General features: G+C 38.8%; 1 long non-coding RNA gene across 1 annotated transcript in view; it reads left to right on the top strand.

Moving 5' to 3' along the window:
- The window catches only part of LOC124161248, a 356,365-nt gene that overhangs the window by 196,841 nt on the left and 140,252 nt on the right, over positions 1–19,272 (top strand). Inside the window, exon 3 of the long non-coding RNA XR_006865351.1 lies at positions 18,686–18,731. This is a non-coding gene — a long non-coding RNA (uncharacterized LOC124161248). The remainder of the gene's footprint in view (positions 1–18,685; positions 18,732–19,272) is intronic.

The following is a 19,272-nucleotide window of genomic DNA, read 5'->3' as shown; positions in this document are numbered from 1 at the left end:
TCTTCCCCTACGGTTCCAACTACTTCCACGTTAATTATCTATGCAAGGGCGGATCCTGGATTTTTTCAGGGGGAGGGGTGGCAAAAGGATCTGACTGGCAAATGGTCTTCTGATGTTTGGGATTAAAAACTACATGCAACAATTACTGCACGAAATACACTCTTAATTTTAATATATAAGTTATTAATATGTAAATATTTGTAACTTTTATATTAAAATATAAATTTATTGATATTTGTATAAAAAATCTCTTCTATTTTATAAGCTTCAGGAGCCCCCTCTTGCCCCCCCATTAATCCGCCTATGGCTCCATCCGTTCATTTTATCAAGAACATCCTCATCCAGCACCAGGTTTGGAAGGCCTCTCTATTCTTTTCTATTCTCGTTTTCCAGCGGTCCAAGATTCTGAATCTTAAGAGTGCCACTACCCACAGGAATGTTTTCACCAACTCCGTTCGTTGTAATCGGATGGAATTCGTTTGGGTGATGTGAACATTGATGACTAGTTATCGACAAAGTTTCTCTCCGCTTGGAAGAAAGGATGTTACCTCATAACTTTTGACCCTTTTACCCACAATGTGAACATTGGAAAGCTTAGGCTATGAAGGAAAAGCTTGAGAGAGTCTCGGGATGGATGAGTCCATTAAGGAAAGCGACTCTTCGTCAGAAATTTGATGAGTTTAAAAAATCTTGGGTCGGACATCCATGTCCCGTGTGACCTCCTTGAACTTTCGTCCCCTCTAAATTAGGCATAACGGATTCCTTTGAGATGTTTCTCCATTGATGAGGTAAAAATCCCGGTGAGAATTCTTTGGTCTTCAATTTTCCATCCACCTCTCTGATGGAGAGGAATTTAATAGGCGCAAGATAATGGCTGTTTACAGATAAGTTCGCGGAAGATTATCGCAACTTTAGAAATGTTAATTCAGGTTAGGAACTATAAAAAACACGGAACTGGGCCAGCGAAATGAACAAAGGTAAAAATGATTGGTTGGTGTCATTAGTTTGGGAAGGGGACAGCACTAAAGTCATTAGCGTCAGTATGTGAAGAAAAAGGAAAGACTTGTCGAAGAGGAACAGGCATGCAGATTGCAGAAGTCTGGTTTTGGAATACGGAGAAAAGAAAAGATGCCACGGAGTAAGTCATTCGGCAACGGAGAGATAATCAATTCAAATCAATGTCATATGTGAATGATACTTCTTTTTAAGCATGTAGATAAGGGTAGAATTCAAGAATGTAATCGGAGCCGAGAGAGTTCTCGTCGTGGAGAAATCGCCTGGATTGCTCGCAGTGAAAGCAACCTAGGGGTCTCAAAGTTCACTTCTCTTATGGAGGGTATCTCATTGTCCTTCAAGGAGCGTAGGAAGAGTAGATGCGACCTTCACGTTGAACCTTGGAAAGCATTGCATTCTAACTGACAACAAGTGAAATTCGCATAGAAAATTTGGTTGACAGCATATTGCTAATAATGCTTGTTATGGTTGAAGCAACATAGAGGAAGAATTCAGTGTGTCAGCGTATTTCATATTATGTTTTCTAGTGACGTATCCTTTCATAGCAAATTCACAATATTTATCCCCCACTCAATCACTCACTCTGTCATTCAACCAGCAGGTTTGTGTGGATTGGTCAGGGTAGAGCTCACCTCGAACCAAGGAACAGGCGTGTGAATTTCACCCATTAAGTGTAGGGGTGTCAGTTTCACTCCCCTGAGCCACCTCATACTTCGAGGATTTTAATTTTGGTCCCTCCGAAGGTTTAACCCGGGATTCGAACTTGGGATCCCTCGATAAACAGCCAAGCGCACTACCCCCTAGGTTACCACACTCCCAAATTCTTAGTGTGGCTGTAAAATTTAAGAACAACGCGCCTTTAAATAGAATTTCGAGTCGGCGAAAAGCTTGTCGTGAAAATCAGTCAATACGAAGTCATGCTAGAATACTTATGAACTCATAGGTCAACGAGGAACCGCAGGGGAAATTCAGTGATATTAAATACATCAATTTAGTACTTCTCAACGTTATTAAAGAATAAGCGTCTTTTGTTCAACTCGTTTATGCTATGATTTTTTTCTGGTGTTGACCGGATATCGATGAAGTTATTTGCTACCCGTCAAACTCTTAGCTGATATAATTAATATAATAGTGATCTTGATCAAATAGAGGCTCAGCTAACAGTTTATGTTCCCTGGGACGTATTTAATGACGAAGCAGCTTCGGGAAACATTCGAATTCCGAATTCAAATAATGATTTGCTGTAGCACCCCGAGTGAAGGCTTATTTACCGTTACCTGATTCATTGGAGGCCATCGTTGGTTACGAAGTGTTTTCGGTTATTGTTACCGATTTTCATTGTTGATATTAAAATGGGTTTTGATCACTTAGTATCTCAGCTAAAAAAATAACGAAGGATTTCATGCAGTTTTTAACACTGTTAGTGCTAGCCCGTGATACTCAATCCTTTACTCCAGTGCTGGAAGTTTTTTTCCAAATTTTATATACTTCTATTGATTTTACTACAGTGCATGGAAAGTTGGAGTAAAAGCTGCCACATCTAACACTGTACCATCCAGTATATTTTATACGGACTAACTCGTCTAAAGAAATGTCTAGGTAGATTTCCTACCGTAAAATTACGGCGGAAATATAAAATACTGTCACATTGAAGCAGACTTATTGTTACGTTCCCGCAGTTCTACGAAGTTTCGCGAGAACGTAATTATTACCTCATTAGCTCTAAAAGTGTTAAGCAATCTCGCATGTTGGGCGTAGTTATGTGGTAGAGCATGCTGTTTAAATATGCCGTGGAAAATGTTACATATTTCTTACGGCACTGTCGATGTAATGTACCCAGTAATTAGAGCGTAGGTATCGGTCAAAATGCATCGCACCTTGCGCAACATCATGATGTATCTGTGTTTACTTTTTGAATTCAGTTGGCTCACAATGTCTTCACGGGCCGTGATGCGATTTTCGTGATTTCGGGAATGCATCCGTTCCCTCTGCAGTAGTGTGGAACCGTTGCTGTGTTATCTTTTCATGGTCATTCTGTCCTTCCCCGATTTCTCCCGAAAGAATCGTATGACATGAATGCCGATCATTCTTTGCATTTTATTCGCATCAGGCTTATTTGAAAAAGTGACTTCAAATTTGGAAATTATGTTTATGATTATTATTAGGGATGGACGGATCCAGGATTTTTTTTCGGATCCGGATTCGGATCGGATCCTTGATTTTCGGAGCCGGATCTTTCGGATCGGATATTTTCGGATCCAAATGCATTTTCAAATTCCTGACGCTGTGATTCCCCCGATGATTGTTCAATCTCTTGGGAAGAGTCGCACTGTCTGCCAGTCGTATTTTGCCTTTTTTTATTTTCCACGGCTGAAATTCTCCTATGTAACATCTGCGAGAGCTTTCAAACAAAACGGTTCATGAGTATGACAAGAATTGCATGCGACGGCGCATTCGATCGGAACTCAGCGCAATCGGAACTCTTTCCGCCCTTATGAGGCGTTGCATTCACTGAAGCTGTTATTTAAAGTTTCGGATCCAGATCCGATGTCTTCCGCGACTATGGATCCGATGTATCCGATGAAGGGCAATATCCGCGGATATTTGGATACGAGGTATCCGATCCGACCATCCCTTATTATTATTATTATTTTAGCTCTTTCTCAGTTGATTGGTTTGGAAGCCAAGGGGTGCAAGTGATTTCTTTTTTCTATACAGAGTTAGGTACAGAAATTAGTTATAGAAAACAAGCGAGATCAATTAGATGTTTATTAGTGCATTAGATTTTCCACTGGATGTCAACACAGAACTGAGACTCACTCGTATCCCTTGGCAACCAATTTTTGTGTATTTCTTCTAACAATCAACTTTACCTCACTCTGTTGAGAAAAAAATCACTTGTACCCCTTGGCTTCTCACCCCCTCAATTTTTTTTTACTATTATTGTTATTATGAAAGTAGTCAACCAATTAAGGTAGGTTTCCGTTGATCATTTAATAAGTATTCTGGCAGTCTCCTTTCCTTCGAGTACTAGATAAGACACGGAGGAGACAGAAGGTGTTATTATTATTATTATTAAAATTGTTGCAAGTAGGCCATTGGCCTGGTGGTAACATGTACTCATGATGAAAGAAAACAATAGAAAACATTGAAAAACATAATAAAACATTTGAAAAACAATAGAAAACATTATAAAAAGCCCTTGGTCCCTACTTCTTCAACCGCTTTTTAAAACTGTGTAAATTTTTCGGGAAGGACTCAAATAGTTTTGCTGGTAGATCGTTCCAGTCCCTTATGGTCCTATTCAAGAAGGAAGGAGACTCTGTATTCTCTGTACTCTGTATGGATGGAGCGAGTGCTGAGCGTGGAGGGGATGTCGAAAACAGAGTTAGAGGGTAGAATGTCGGGTAAACGAGGGAGGGGAAGGAACAGAATGGGATTTTTAGGTACTTATAGTGAAAGGGAGTAGGCCTTATCGTGAATATAAGAGGAAAGTCCATGAAGGGAGGGAATACGGTCAGAATTCTTCGTAATTTCTATATGGAAACTTACCTTAATTGGCAGAATACTGTAATAATAGTAAATAACAGGAGTACGGTGGAGACAGAAAGAATGGATGGAGCGAGTACTTAGCGGGCATTTTGAAAATAGTGTTAGAGGGTAGAATCTTAGGTAAAATAGGGATGGAAAGAAGGATAATATGAGAAAATGAGAGTTTTTTAGGTTCATGCAAGAACGTAGGCCTTATTGGGAATTATAGACGGAAGTCCATGAAGGATGGGGATATTTCCATTATATTATGTAAATACTCCATGCAAACCTACCTAAACGGTTGAATATATTGTTGGAAGTATACTATTTCTCACGAATACGTATATTCGTGAGAAATTCTGTTTCAAATTTTGAGGGCAATTGGATCGCACTGTACTCATCAGCTAGCTGTGTACATTTTTGAAAACACAAAAATGCGGTACGGGCGATGGCCTATTGAATGCTGTCCCCTTGATTCATGAATTCAATGAGCGGGTTATCGTGAGCGTAAGCATGTTATAACACATTTCTTGCAGGATTTGAAGTTCACGTGCCTCGCCTTGAAATGTTCTACCGCGCACTATTTCACTTCTGCCGTTGGCAAGCTCGTATGTCTCTCCGCGTAAGCAATTTACCTCTCCCTCTTTTACCGCGTGTTTCCTAAGGTTTGTTTACTCACTGCGGCGAAAATTGCGAAATTCCCACATTTCCCTTCAATTCGCGACCGTCATTGACGAAGACCGCGAACCTGGGCTGAGGAGACATTACGCGTTAAACTTCATGAGCACGTGAGCTTATCATCTATGGGACAAAATATAAGTTAGCTTTTGTACTTTCGCAGTTTTCGCGGAATACATTTTTTATGTAATTAGACACCTTTTTTTAAACTGAGGGCATTTCAATATTATTATTAAAGGCTAATTATTAAATATAAAGGTTGCGTTCCGAAAGTAATGAAACTATTTGTTTTAAAAGATATTTATTTAACATGTTTGCACGAACACTTTGCTCACTCACAAATTCCTCCCTTGGGCTTCTACACGTTTTTTCCAAGGACTCTGCCTTGACCTTTCCGCGCCCAGGGAGGATTCTTCAGAGACCTCTCGTAAGTTCCTCGTCACGGCTGATTCTATCCCTTTCATGGATTTAAAATGGGTTTATTTCAGGGCTACCTGAATCTGAGGTAAAAGAAAGAAGCCTATTGGGGACTTCAGGACTATTGGGGGTTGAGGCAGCGTTTGAATCTCGTGTTTTGCCAGGAGCTCGCGGACTCGTAGCGCATTGTGGCTGGGCGCTTTGTCGAGATGGATTTACCAGGTAGCGGAGATGTCTTTCCTCGTCCTGATGATCCTTTTACGGAGTCTTATACAGCACTTACATGTAATAGGCAGCATTGAATGTCTATCCTTAAGAAACAAATTCCTTATAGACCACTCCTTTGCTGTCTAAAAAGGCAGTGAGCACTGATTTCACTTTTGATTTGTTCATTCTTGCCGTTTTAGGGGTTTACCTCTTACCGGCCCTTTTTAAAGGCCTTTAACCACCTTAAAACTTGTGAATAGGACGGGTGACTAGCTTTGTGTAATGACTTGATTTAATTGACTCTTTAATTTAGGGGTTTGACTATTGACGTTGCGATAGTGACACAGAGGGACAGGTGTTAGGGTAATGATGGCCGGTCTATCAACGATTTATAGGCTACTAACTTTTAATGGTCTGCCATCTGTCAATCGAAAGACAAGAGGCTTCTCTTATCGAAGGATAACACTTACCTACCATCGATCAAAAGTGACCATCTAAAATCAAATCAAAAATCTTAGACCATTAATGATCGACGAGGATAGGGAATCAGCAATTAACTGTAAACAATGGAATGCTGATTCCCCCTCCCGAAGTGAAGACAAGAAATAGCCATCTTAAGAAGGACTTCTAGAATCGCGATATATTCAAATATGGAGCTTTGGAAATACATGTAAAATTCGGGTACTTTATAATTCCGGTGAGATTGCGACTTAATCGAAAGTTCGTGGGAAAACGTGAAACCACTTCATATAAATTTGCTATTGTTTATATAACCACCATAATATTCGCTGTATGTACTATAATTTTTTTAATTATTAATCTCTTTGAACAAAATTTCCAAATTGGAAAGAGCTTTGAGATGTGACTATTAGCACAGCGGTTCTAGCAACTTAAGTTGCCCTCTCGTATTGAAATCCTGGTAAGCAGCGTTTGTATTTCTTTCTTTCAGTATGCCTTTTACCGTTATTATCCGCAGGTTTTCAACACGATCCGTTAAAAAGCACGATCGTCCTCGTGCTATCTTTGGGTCAATGGTCTGTGTCGAATGTTTTCTCCCGTAAGAATGCGTGCTTGACGCTGTACGTGTTAAAAGCGACGGAGTTAGTCAGCGAAGCGAATCGAGCGCGTAATATAAGTGAAACCTTTGAGGTTATTCCGTTCTAATGGTAGTCACGGAGATTCAACATCATCGCCGTAAATGGGGATTGCTTGAGGTCACTGGTTTGTATATTACTCACCATTGTCTGGCACGTTTCCGGCATCTACTTTTGTCGGCCGCAATATTCCTTCGAGGAGCGGTTTAATTAGAGTTATATTGTGGCAAGGAAGGATGATGCAGTGCAGAACGTATTATTTTACAGCTGCACCATGACGCTAGCTTCGTCCAAAAAGAAATTAACGGCAATGTTCTTCATTCGTTTGGGTCATGGTGAATATTAGGAGGGAACACACAAAATTAAAAATTGGTTTTCGTTATTTAAAACCAAAAAGATACTAATGAAAAACACACACGCCAAATTTTAGAGCTCAAATTCTATTTTTAACCGAGATAAGTAGCTTTGAAAGTCCGCTAGGAGCTTCGGCCACGCCCACGGCGCGAAACGTATTTCCATTGGCTGGCGCCGCGTGACGTGTAAACCTCATGAATGTCGCGAGAGTAATGCTTGAAGAAGCCGTAAACACACTGCGTTCGTGGAAATAGTGGCCTAAAGTTCATCGACATGGCGAAACACAATGTTAATTTTGTTCTGGCAGATACCAGAAGTGTACTGACATTATTAACACGGACTCTGGACAATTTTTTGTCTAAAAAATAATCATTTCATTGAAATGAAACTTCTTAAGATGAAATGTTTACACTTTTGAAAGAGACAGCAATCACGACAAATATCGTGGATGTTTTAATTTGTGGATTTACCATCATAAAATCCTTTACTTATTACTGGTTTTTAGTTTCCGGACGTAAATTGTGAAATAAATGAACAAATGTGCTATAGTTATAGCTGTTTTCTTGCCCTCTGAAAGGAGGAAATTCGGGTTTCTCACCGTTTCTTTTAGAATTAACATTCAGATTTCGTTGGAACAGCATTTTTTAAAGCATAGGTCTCGCTTTGATCCACCTATGTTCCTGATAAATGTTTAAGTCAGTTTTGTACTATGAAAAATGGTAAACTATTGTCATCAAAATGAAAGAGTAACTCAGATATGAGGATTTTTACATGAAAATATCCGTAAGTTCACTTATATTTACATCAGAGTTACACGTACTGTCACTTTCAAAAGTTTTAGGACAAAGTTTGTTGCACCAATTCTGCTTCTCAAGGAAATTTAGTAACCCATACTCCTTTCGTAGTTATCTGCTGCACTCCGCTGACATTCCGCTTGTGACATGCACACAAAGGGACAAATTATTTTATACTGCAAATTTATCACTCCGTTTCTATTTATGTAGGGTGCAATGATTATTTCGTGAGCATTTACTGCATACTTGCACCGGTTTTTACCTTTAGTGGTTAAATTAATTATTATATGATTTTTGTCATGTGACGGGTCGCCGCGGCGGTGACCTAGTGAGCAACGCTTTGAGCTCGGGTATTGAAGATTGAGGGGTCGGGACTGTCTCTCGTAATTTCTTTAGCTCCTTTCCCTACTTATTAACAGATTTTTTATAATCGTTATTTCGCTGCATTTGATATTACGCTTTTATTATTGCCGATGCGAATTTTTAAAATTAAGAGAAAAATGGTGGATAAAATCCTGGCGTTATCATGAACGTACAGTTTGAAGTCTGGCGAAAGGAGTCAAACATTATAATTTATTATTGGTCAATTATTCTTTTTCGATTAATGATAGTTCAAACTATTTGCCAGTATTCATTCAGTAAGTATTTGCCTCCGGTTTCTCTGTTTTGTTGTAAGATTTGCAAAGTTATCCGTGTTTATTATTTATTACTATTTGTTCTTCTATTTATAGACCTGGCGGCACCGGTACTCAAATGTGCTTATTTCTGTTTATAGGGAGTAATTCGATATCATAGTGTTCCTGGAGTACAAATTTGAGATTATCATGTATTAGTTTGTACTATTTGGCACATCACCAGGTTACCGTCGAAGACCCTTTCCGTTGCAGTGGTTGGCTTTTAATGCGCAAGGTAGAAACAAAGAGTGAACACGAGGGCAAATATGCAGTAAATGCACGCGAAATAACCATTATATCCAACATAAATTGAAGCAGAATGATATATTTGCAATTAAAAAGTAAAATTTCCCGTTGAGTGCGTATATAATTAAGCACCTACGAAATTTTTGCGATTTGTGGTCAAAGACAACAAAAGGAGTAATGGAAACTAAATCTCTTTGAGAAGCAGAAGAGATTTACATTAAAATGGCCCTCACACATTCTAAAACAGCCTATTTATGAAGGAATATGCAGTCTCCGTGCAGCGTCGCACCACCGCCTTCCCCGGTCTGGGTCGTTTGGCACCACAAAAAATACTTTTCTGGCGTTTAACGAGAGGTAAATTCACATCTCGGCACACAATAATATACATAAGGTTTCCTACCACTCATTTAAAATTCTCCGTTTTATCTAGTATTTACTTATACTCGAAATAACGTATACGACAATGCACTCCTTATGAAGGCGATGCGGACATCATAAGGTTCACACGTCATCAACATGGCGTCGCCCGAGAAATACGTTTTTGGCGCGGAATTCAAGTTGAAACTTCAAACTGCTCTAGGGGAGAAATTATTCTGCGCTCAATGGTAAAATTTGGTGAGAGCCTTTCTTACACCCAATGCTTTATAAATCAGACAAAATATTTGGTAGTGTAATCCCTTCTATTTTTCATTATGGTTCTCTCAAACGAGCCTTTTATTATAATTATGAAGTAACTAAATTTCGCTTCATTGAAATACGTGAAAAGGAGAACTTGACAAAACATTTTTCATAAATCAAAATATGAAATAGATTTTAAAATATATAAGTTTCAAATTTGTTTGATCATTTTGCAGTAGAAAATCACTACTCAAATTATTATTTGTTCTCAAGAGAAAGTTTTTTGCTTGTGAAAATTAATTTTAATTTGGAATGACTCATAATAAAAGCTGTCTAATAATATACATCGCTAGGCGGTTTACGTGAAGCCTAATAATGTTTTACACGTGATATTATGTCTTCCCCTTACCTCTTTTAACAAAAAAATGGTCCGCCTAATTTCAAATAAATGTTTTAGCCAGGATGAGTTTTATTTCAATGATGAAGGATGTGAGTGGTTAATGTTTTATAATTGTTATCAATTTTCGCATTTTCTATGGTAGTTTAACGAGAAAGAAGTTCATTAAATTCTCTTATAGCGATTAAAAAATACCTTGTAAGTAATAAAATCATAATATCACATTGAATATTCCTCTGGTATCAGTACATAATGAGCGTGCTATGTAAATTTTTATTGAATTATTCAACTTCCCTTCAATTTAGGGTGTCTGCTGAGTCGGGCCTTGGAATTTATGCCCTGGATTGATTGGTTTGGTAACCTTCGTGATTGAATACTTGATTCAATCTAGCAATGCATCGGCCTCCTTTAATTTTCAGTTTTATACTTTTACACGTTTCTTAACGTGTTCATTAGAGATGATCAGTGAACCACTCATCCATACCCTAGAATGAAATTGAATAATATGAAACGAGGAATTTGCTTCCTGTCATACGATACCAGAAGGTAAATTTTTTCTTTCTTGCATTACTATCTCTTGTGGATTGCGTGACTATTTATATGTAATTTCTTTTGAAATATTCAACTTCCCCTCAATTTAGAATCTCTCTTACTGAGTCGGGCCTTGAAATACATGCCCTGGATTGATTGAATTGGTGGCCTTCGTGATAGTTGATTTTATCTTGCAATTCCTCGGTGTGCGTCGTTTTTATTGTTTATACATCTACTCGTTTCTTGATGTGTTCATTCGAGAAGATCAATGAACCACTCATCCATGCCCTCAAATGGATTTCATCAACAAGAAACGAGGACTTTGGTTCCTGTCATACGATACCGAAAGGGGCATTTTTTCTTTCTTGCATTACGATATTTCGTGGGTGGTGTGACTAATTAGGAATTTGCTTATGATGACCGTCCGATTGGCACAGCAGAAGTGTTGATATGTTTCTTGCAAATTTTTTTGCAAGCCTCCCTCCCGTGCATTAGAATCATTGGGAGACGCCTTTGTCGTAGGCCGAGATTGCGAGGTCGTTGGCCCCAACTCCGTGAACGCTCCGTAATAGTGAAAACAGAGACACGCATTGAATTAAGAAACCTGCTATTGAGTAATAAAGTCTCCACTCAGCGCTATATTGATTGCGTGCATAAAGAAAATTTTTTTTGTAACCATTCGCATCTCTATCCTTGATGGTACATGATTTTATTCCTGTTAGGGTTTTAGCGCATAAAAATGCAATCATCTTTCGCTTTGAGTAACATTTGATCGCTTTTTTGTCTTTTCGCGTGTAGACGCTGAGTTTACGAGTAAGTGTGAGAGCTGGTAATGAGCAATTGTATTTTCTCCTCTCAATATGCCATTGACCCTCTATTATCCTCAGGTTTTCGACACGATCCACGAAGGCCGTCATAGTTTTAATGGTAAATACTCCTGAGATGAAAATACTTTTGCATTTATTTTTGCTCCTTCGAATGCTGGTGCATAATGCAATACTTATCGAACTTGTTACATATTTTTCCTCATGAAATCCTCCAGAAGTGACTACCACGTACTGTACTAATATAGCATAATTAATTTAAATTAATGAATTCGTTTCTCCACTGCTCGAGAAAAGACCACCTCTGAGCATTTTTAATGAGTCCGTCTGTAGTGCATAATTTAGCGTCTCATTTTGAGGCCCCTATAGAAACTCCGCTACATTCGGGGTGGATTTAGTTACTATCTGATTTCTCCTGAAACACCTTATTACTCAACTTCTATTTTAATTATTAGGAAATACGGCCACTAGATATCACATTTTCCTCGGTCACATTTTCAATAGTAAATATTCCTGAGATGAAAATAATGTTAAATTTATTTTGGCTTCTTCGAATGCCGCTGCATAGATGCAATACTTATCGGAATTATTACAGATATTTCCGCATGAAAACCTCCCGAAGTGACTTACACTTAATATGCTAATATAGAATAATTCATTTAGATTAGCAAATTCTTTTCTCGACTGCTCTAGAAAAGGCAAACTCAGATAGCATTTTCGATGAGTCCGTCTGTGATGCATTATTTAGCGTCAACGCTCATTTTGAGGTCCCCATGGAAAGTCCGTTACTTTCGTGGTGGATTTAATTATTTCCTGATTGCTCCTCCTACTTCTCACCATTAATAATATATCAAATTTTACAATAATTATTGGGAAATTCAACCACAAAATACCAGCCCTTGGTCATATATATTCAATGGTAAATACTCCTGAGATAAAAATGATTTTGCATTCCTTTCTGCTTCTTATTTTAGCATGTCGCTACATCGATGCAAAATTTATCAGCCTTAGTACAGATATCTTCGAAGTAAATCCTCCCCTAGCAATATGTAGCATGCAGGGTTTTTCAGGAGGAAACTGCAATTATTCAGGAGTTGGTATGGGAGAAAAGTTGAGGTATTTGTTGGGGTCGGAACTCCATAGTGACAACGCAAATATTTTTTTGCATTCACTTGGTATCAGCACAGGAGAGAGACTCAACTGATATCCCTTGGCCACCAACTTTTTGTATATATCTTCTATCAATTTCTGTACCTAACTATTTTTAGAAAAAAAAATACTTGCACCCCTAGTATTTTACCCCCTCAATTATTTAATGTCCATAGTCATTGTAAACCTTGTACAGTGTAAACCGTGTATATTGTACTAATACAGAATAATTTATTTAAATTAATGAATTCGTTTCTCGACTGCTCGAGAAAAGGCCAACTTTGAGCATTTTTAATGAGTCCGAGTGTGATGCATAATTTAGCGTCATATTTTGAGGCCCCCCCATGGAAAGTCTCCGTTACATTCTGTGTACAGCTCCTGAAAAACCTTCTGAAATGCCCGTTCCTGTGGTTTCCGGATGCTTGCGACAGTGCTTCCCCCACGTGATGTTGCGTGCGATAGATCGGCTCTGTGGACGGTGAGACCTTGGGTCCCCCTCCCTCCCACAACTGCATGCATAAATTCATCGGCGCTCTCTCGCACGGGGGAAAATGGTCTGGATTCCTATCGCGTATCCCCCTGCCGCATAGTGTGACGGAGTTGGCATTCCGTGGATGAAAAGTGAAGGCTTTTTGGAGGGAAATGGATTCTGTTCCATTTCTAAATGGGCTCTCGATTTCTAGCTATAATACGTTGGATCTCTAAGCCAATGATAATAATACATAATATACCATTTTTTGATAAAAAATCGTGTTTATTAAAAAAGGAAATAACGGCCCACGGCTCCTTGAATTATTGAAAATTGCCCACTCCTACTCTATGTTTTTGGTGAATTAATGCTTTACCTCGATTTTTACTTGTCGGCAACTTGTTAAATGTGATACTCATAGTAGAGAGCTGGAAAGCTGGGAACTTGAGTTTTCAGATAAAAAAGTGATATTCCAAGGTAGCGTAGCGTGGAAAAAGTTACTATTACTTTTAGAAGGACATTTAAAATATCCAAAACGAAAAACATGATGCGTATGTAAGATTATATTCGCTTTCACTGATGGACAAGGATATGTTTTGATTTTTGATTCTACCAGCAAGTATTAATCTTATAGTCTGTTTATAAATTAAAGAAGGAAATCCATGAAGGGAAAAAAGACTGTCGCAATACTTTATAAGTACTCCATGGAAGCCTACCTTAATCGGTAGAATACTTAAACAAATAAAAAAACAGTGCATCCATTCATCCATTTAACGACCTATTAACAAACAAGAAGTGATTTTATAATCGACTGTGAATTGAAGAGGGAAATCCATAGAGAAAGGGAAGGCTGCCGGTATACTTCTGAAATACCCAAAAGAAACCTATCTTAATAGGTAAATACCTGTAATAAAAACATTAAAGGTCTCTTCTATCTTTCATTCTAGCTAAAAATCATATTCTCTCCCTCGACGGTAGGTAGGTATTTGAAGAAGGCGACTGACAGTTGAGGTCATTTGCGCCATGAGGGAAGGGTATGGAAGGAAGGGTGGAGGGAAACCCGGCGTTGGCATTAGCGTGCTCTTAACGAAATATGCGAAGGGGACCACGGCTTAACGCCCCATCCGACGGACGGAGTGTCGCGCTTGAAATGCCCTCCACATAACGTTCAAGCAGGGATCGGGCAGTCTCTGAAAATTTCTCTACCGCCGCTGGGATTTGAACCCTAGTCCACTTGGATTGAAATCCAACACTCCAACCTCCACACCAACCCGGTCTCCTACCTTTTCCTCGTTTGCCCAACATTATACCCTATAGCATATTAAGTGAACATATTTTATCATATCCCTCTCCCCTCTTCCATGCAGCAAGGGAGCTTATAATTGGAATGCATTTTCCACGGGAGTGGTTTTAAGTGGTGCAGTTTGCTTGCGCAGTTTGAGAGTCCTTTTAATGGCCTGTGCCTCGGGCAAACTCTTGGCCATATGGGCCCCTCATCGCATTCCCACTCAGCCTTCCCACCGACGAAGCGGCACATGTTGGGAACGCTTTGGACTTCCTGGAACCTTTCAGGTGACTGTGCCATCGTGGCCTGAAAGCACCTCGCATTATAAACAAAAGGCGAGATTATCCTCTTAGTCTCGAGATTACGCGTGTGAAAAAGTTATTAGATCGCACACATGGTTCCCGACCAGATGGCTGCAAATGCTGGTCAGGGTGGACCCTAGCCTATCGGCCTACCTAAGTCCCTAAGCTACAGTGAAACCTCGATTTTACATTCCCCCATTATTCATTTTCCCTGATTTTGCACAGTTTTTATCAGTTCCCAAACAATACTGCCTTTAAACAATGATACTCTATTTTACAATATCCTCAATTTTGCACTTTTTGTAAGTGGTCAATTCAAAAGTGTAAAACAGAGGTATCACTGTAATTTGTCGGCCTCCGTGGCGGAGGGGATAAGTCTTCGCCTACTATACCGAAGGTCACGGATTCGAGTCCTGCCTGGATAGGTTGCCCCTTCCAAGACATGGGTGTGTGTGAACGTCCGTTGTTGATTGTTTAAACTGTCGACGTGAAGACCTCATTGTGCTGTTTTCGGGGGTAATTGGGATAAGTAAATAAATCGTGTGGGAAGATTTTCGGAAGAGTAGAAGAGAGGTACTATTTCGCACTCTTCCATTGACATCTTTATGAAATGCAATGCGGCAATTAAAACATTGCTAAAGGTTGAGTTTTAGATGCAGGAAGGGATTACAAATTGGAATGGAATACAGTGGAACTTGGTTATAACTTCATCAAAGGGACCAGAAGATTTTTAACGTTATATCCGAGTGACGTTATAAAAAAGCAGCCTTTAATCTGAGTGAAAGGACAAAGTAAAGACGCAAATTTTGTGCTATATACAACACTGTTTATTGAAATGTACTCGTACATTGGAATATGTATAATGAAAAAATGATATTCACAATTAAATATTTTATAGCCTAATAAAAAGCTTACTTTACTGTCGAAAATAATCTGTCATCTTCTTTTGAACGGTCCTTTTAGAAATATAAATTCTCTTCGTTGTGCAACGTCTTGAAGCGCGCTGAGTGTTGAAGCAGTGAAGCACTTTTGCAACCTAAGAATCGCAAAATTTTTGACGCTATACCCGAGCGTCGCAATATTTGTCGACGATATAAACGGGTTTTCGTACAACATAAATTTTTCAATTTTGGCTGGTCTGTATAAAATGTGACGTTAAACCCGAGTTGACGTTACAGCCGATGCCGTTATAACCAAGTTCCACTGTATATATATTTCAAAATCAGAGTCGTAACCGCAAAGCCGAAAGGAGAAATTGGTGACAAGTTCTCATTAAATTGGCTTTGATGATTTCGGATAGCGAGCGTATGGTATCCGGTGTAGAAAGATTCAATCCTCTGAAAATATTAAAAACTTAGCAATACTAAGAAAAGGTACGTGATTCGTCAAAGAACTGCAACGGACGTACCATAAGCATTTACACAAACTAGGCTAGGGACGCTAGAGACCCTGAAGGAAGATATCGATTCTCAGTGGCCTAAGCAATTGAGATAATATATCTTACGGAGCGAAACAGAGAATATCAAAATAGAACCCCGCTATACTTCCATGTCCGACAAAAACGATAAATTAAGAGATATATTTTACCAAAATTGTCGGTATAGGAATTCGTTTTTCCTCTGACCAAGACAGGACTTAAATGAAATCTAGGCGGAACTTCGTCAGAGTATTTCCTTTTTAGTATTTAAACGGCTGGTGTCCTAACAACCATAGGCGTAGACAGGACTTTGAAATGGAGGGTGGTAATTGGAGATTTCGGGGCCCTTCCGGAGTGTGTGGAAAACATCCCAGGGCAAAGAGGGGTTCGGGGGTTCCCCCGCGAAAAAGTTTTGGATTTTTTTTGTGGAAAATGTGATTTTTAGGACTCAAAAAGTAAATTTGTACGAATATTTATTAAAAGTTATTTATAGAGGCCATCTTACTTGCTGGCATTACTATTTCTAGAATATAGTTTAAAATAATTTAGATCTGATAGAATCACTGTTATTAAAGCTTGCTGGTAAATTACTAGTAGTGAATGTTTTGTAAATACCCGTAGCAAGCTTCCATTTTAGTAAGATCTGGAAGTTTAAAAGTCATATATTTAAGCCGAATAAGGCATCAAAAGTTCATTAAGCAAATGGGATGAGGATGTATTTAAAAATTTTACAGGAATTTAGACGTACCAGCAACAGAATGCGTATTTCTCTTAATCCATGGGTGTACATCAGCAGATGTGGTAACTCGTCCAAGTTGCGGGAAAATGCCGATGAACTTTTTATGCCATTGTATCCCCATTTTAAGATACACGTGGGTATGCTGTACCATCTTCAATTACACTTTTCCCCGAATTGCTCCCATTTTTCTGTTAATAGTCTTTTGAAAGGCAATAAACTGCGTGATAACTGAGCGAGTCATCCCTCATATCTCTTTATACCACTTGCAGATGTTCTGTTGATTTAGGCTTTTTTCCCATTTCACTGTATGTGAGCTCACAGCCGTGGATATTGCTGCTAAGCTTGAAATTACCAAAAATTCAACGTCGCTCATTGTGATAGGGATGCGAGCAAAATTAAACTCAGCAGCACCTGCAGCAGGTGGCTCTCATTAGAGAAGAGTAGGTAGACGGCTCTTGAGAAGCACCAGATCTGTCCCAGCGTTCATATTCCGCTTTTATGACTTCAATAAGGCATTTCATGACTGCTATTTCGCAACTTTTTGACTGCCGTTCTAGTGGCGGCAATATTGTTGCTATGCTGTCCAACGTTTATTAGTTAGTTAAATTTTACTTATACCACTATTTTTTTATGTAACGCGACCCGGGTTTCGATAAGTAATCATCGTCATCAGGCGTAAATTATTATTTTTTAATCTTATTATTGTAACCTAGTTACATAACGGTAGAAGAGATGAATTTTAAAACGGACGCCAGAAAAGGGGAAATGGATAGGTATAGATATTCGTTTATGAAGATGTTGTTCTGGTTTCAGCAATTTTTAATATTCCCAATTGCTCTCTAGAATCTAGTTCGCGGCGGTCGTTGCATAGTTTTAAAGTACTCATTTTAAAGTAACTCCTGTGGGAGTTACATATTTTTGGTGTTTAGCAAAATTACTTTTATCATCTTTGTTATTTCTGTAAGCACTTAAATGTTCTTTATTCCTGACATGAGGTGGTGAATTTTGATATGATTTCTCTCAGTAAAAATTCCTAATAGACGCTCTGTACTTATCTGGAATAGAATAGAATACTCGTATAAATGCATTGTCCTTGGACGCATTCGTCAACTAAAAACGTACAACAAAGCACATATACGTTTGAGCTCGATAACAAATTGATTCTCAAAGCAGTCATGCTATCATTATTAGCAAAAAAATACTTCGATGAGGTTTTGCGTTCTCAGTAAATTTCATGAATAGGTACGAAAAAATCTTGTTGAATTAAAACTTTTGGGCTATATCGCCGCGTCAGATTTTGGGTGGCCCCAACGTTTCCCGACCGATGCTGGTCGCTTTCTCAAGGGAATCTGAAGAGGTGGGATTTAAAATTGATGTATATAGGTATACGTGTCAGGTAGTGGGGGGAGGGGAGTGAGAGGTTGGAGGAGTAGTTTGTCGATTATTTTTGCCGATTACTGGTTGCCAAGTACGGCTGATTTTAAGGCCAGTGTCTCTGTTGAAGTTGTTTTTCTCCTCTTTAGATTTTTCTATTGCTTCTCTTACGAGTCTCTATTTAAAGCCTTTCACTCTCGCAACAATTTTTGCTTCCTTAAGGTCGATTGTGTGGCCCAGCGCTGCGTGTTCGGCTACCGCGGACTTCGTTGACTGCCCCAGTCGAATTGCTCTCTCGTGCTCCTCTAGACGTGTTTTAACCGATCTGCCTGTTTCGCCGATATAGTTCTTCCCACAGGTCTGGCAAGGAATTCGGTATACCTCTTCGACTTGTAGTGGAGTTCTATCCTTGACGGTTTTCAATAGATGTTTTATCTGTACGTGAGGCGAGAATATTGTCCTTATCTGGAATTTGCGTAGGATATTTTCTATTCTGTCAGTCGTCCCCTTAATGTATGGTAATAAATCTTGTTTTTAATCAATACTGAACTGTATTTTTTTATTTTCTCAGGAATACCATTCCACGACCTGGCCCCGGCAACGTGGAAAGTTATTTGGTAAGTACGCCTCTCTGGTAGTATTTAGCTATATGCATCGATTATATTGTTAAATCGCGACGCGTATTATTAATTTCAGGCTAATTAAATATCAATTTATCTTTTTGATTCATAAATCCGGAAAAAACACATTTTTTATTCCATTGTGAACAGTTAGTGCATAATTAATCGTGTGGAATGACCGGAAATCACAATTTTGTTCATTTATTCATAGGAGTGATGAACATGTATATTTGAGTAATTCCAATAATTTGTAAATTGACAACGGAAATTGTAAGAATTTGAAAATTTTGATGTCATTGAAGACCCAAAATAATACCGAATTAGTCCATTGAAAAACGAGGGAAAGGTAATGGTTTACAATTATCATAATGGATTCACGTAAAATTGGGATGAAATCAAATACTCGATGAGCCAAAGAAGAATGATATGTATGATTTTAGGTTTTACCGGAGTATCAGGTGCAGAAAATTTTTTCCGGTTTCCACCGGTTAACATGTTATGGAGACCGCTAACCGAGGTTATGGAGAACATTAACCGG

This window comes from Ischnura elegans, chromosome 6 (genome assembly GCF_921293095.1).
Source record: "Ischnura elegans chromosome 6, ioIscEleg1.1, whole genome shotgun sequence".
Classification (NCBI taxonomy): domain Eukaryota; kingdom Metazoa; phylum Arthropoda; class Insecta; order Odonata; family Coenagrionidae; genus Ischnura; species Ischnura elegans.
Note: the sequence above shows the minus strand (reverse complement) of the source record. Positions and strands in the feature narration are given on the sequence as shown.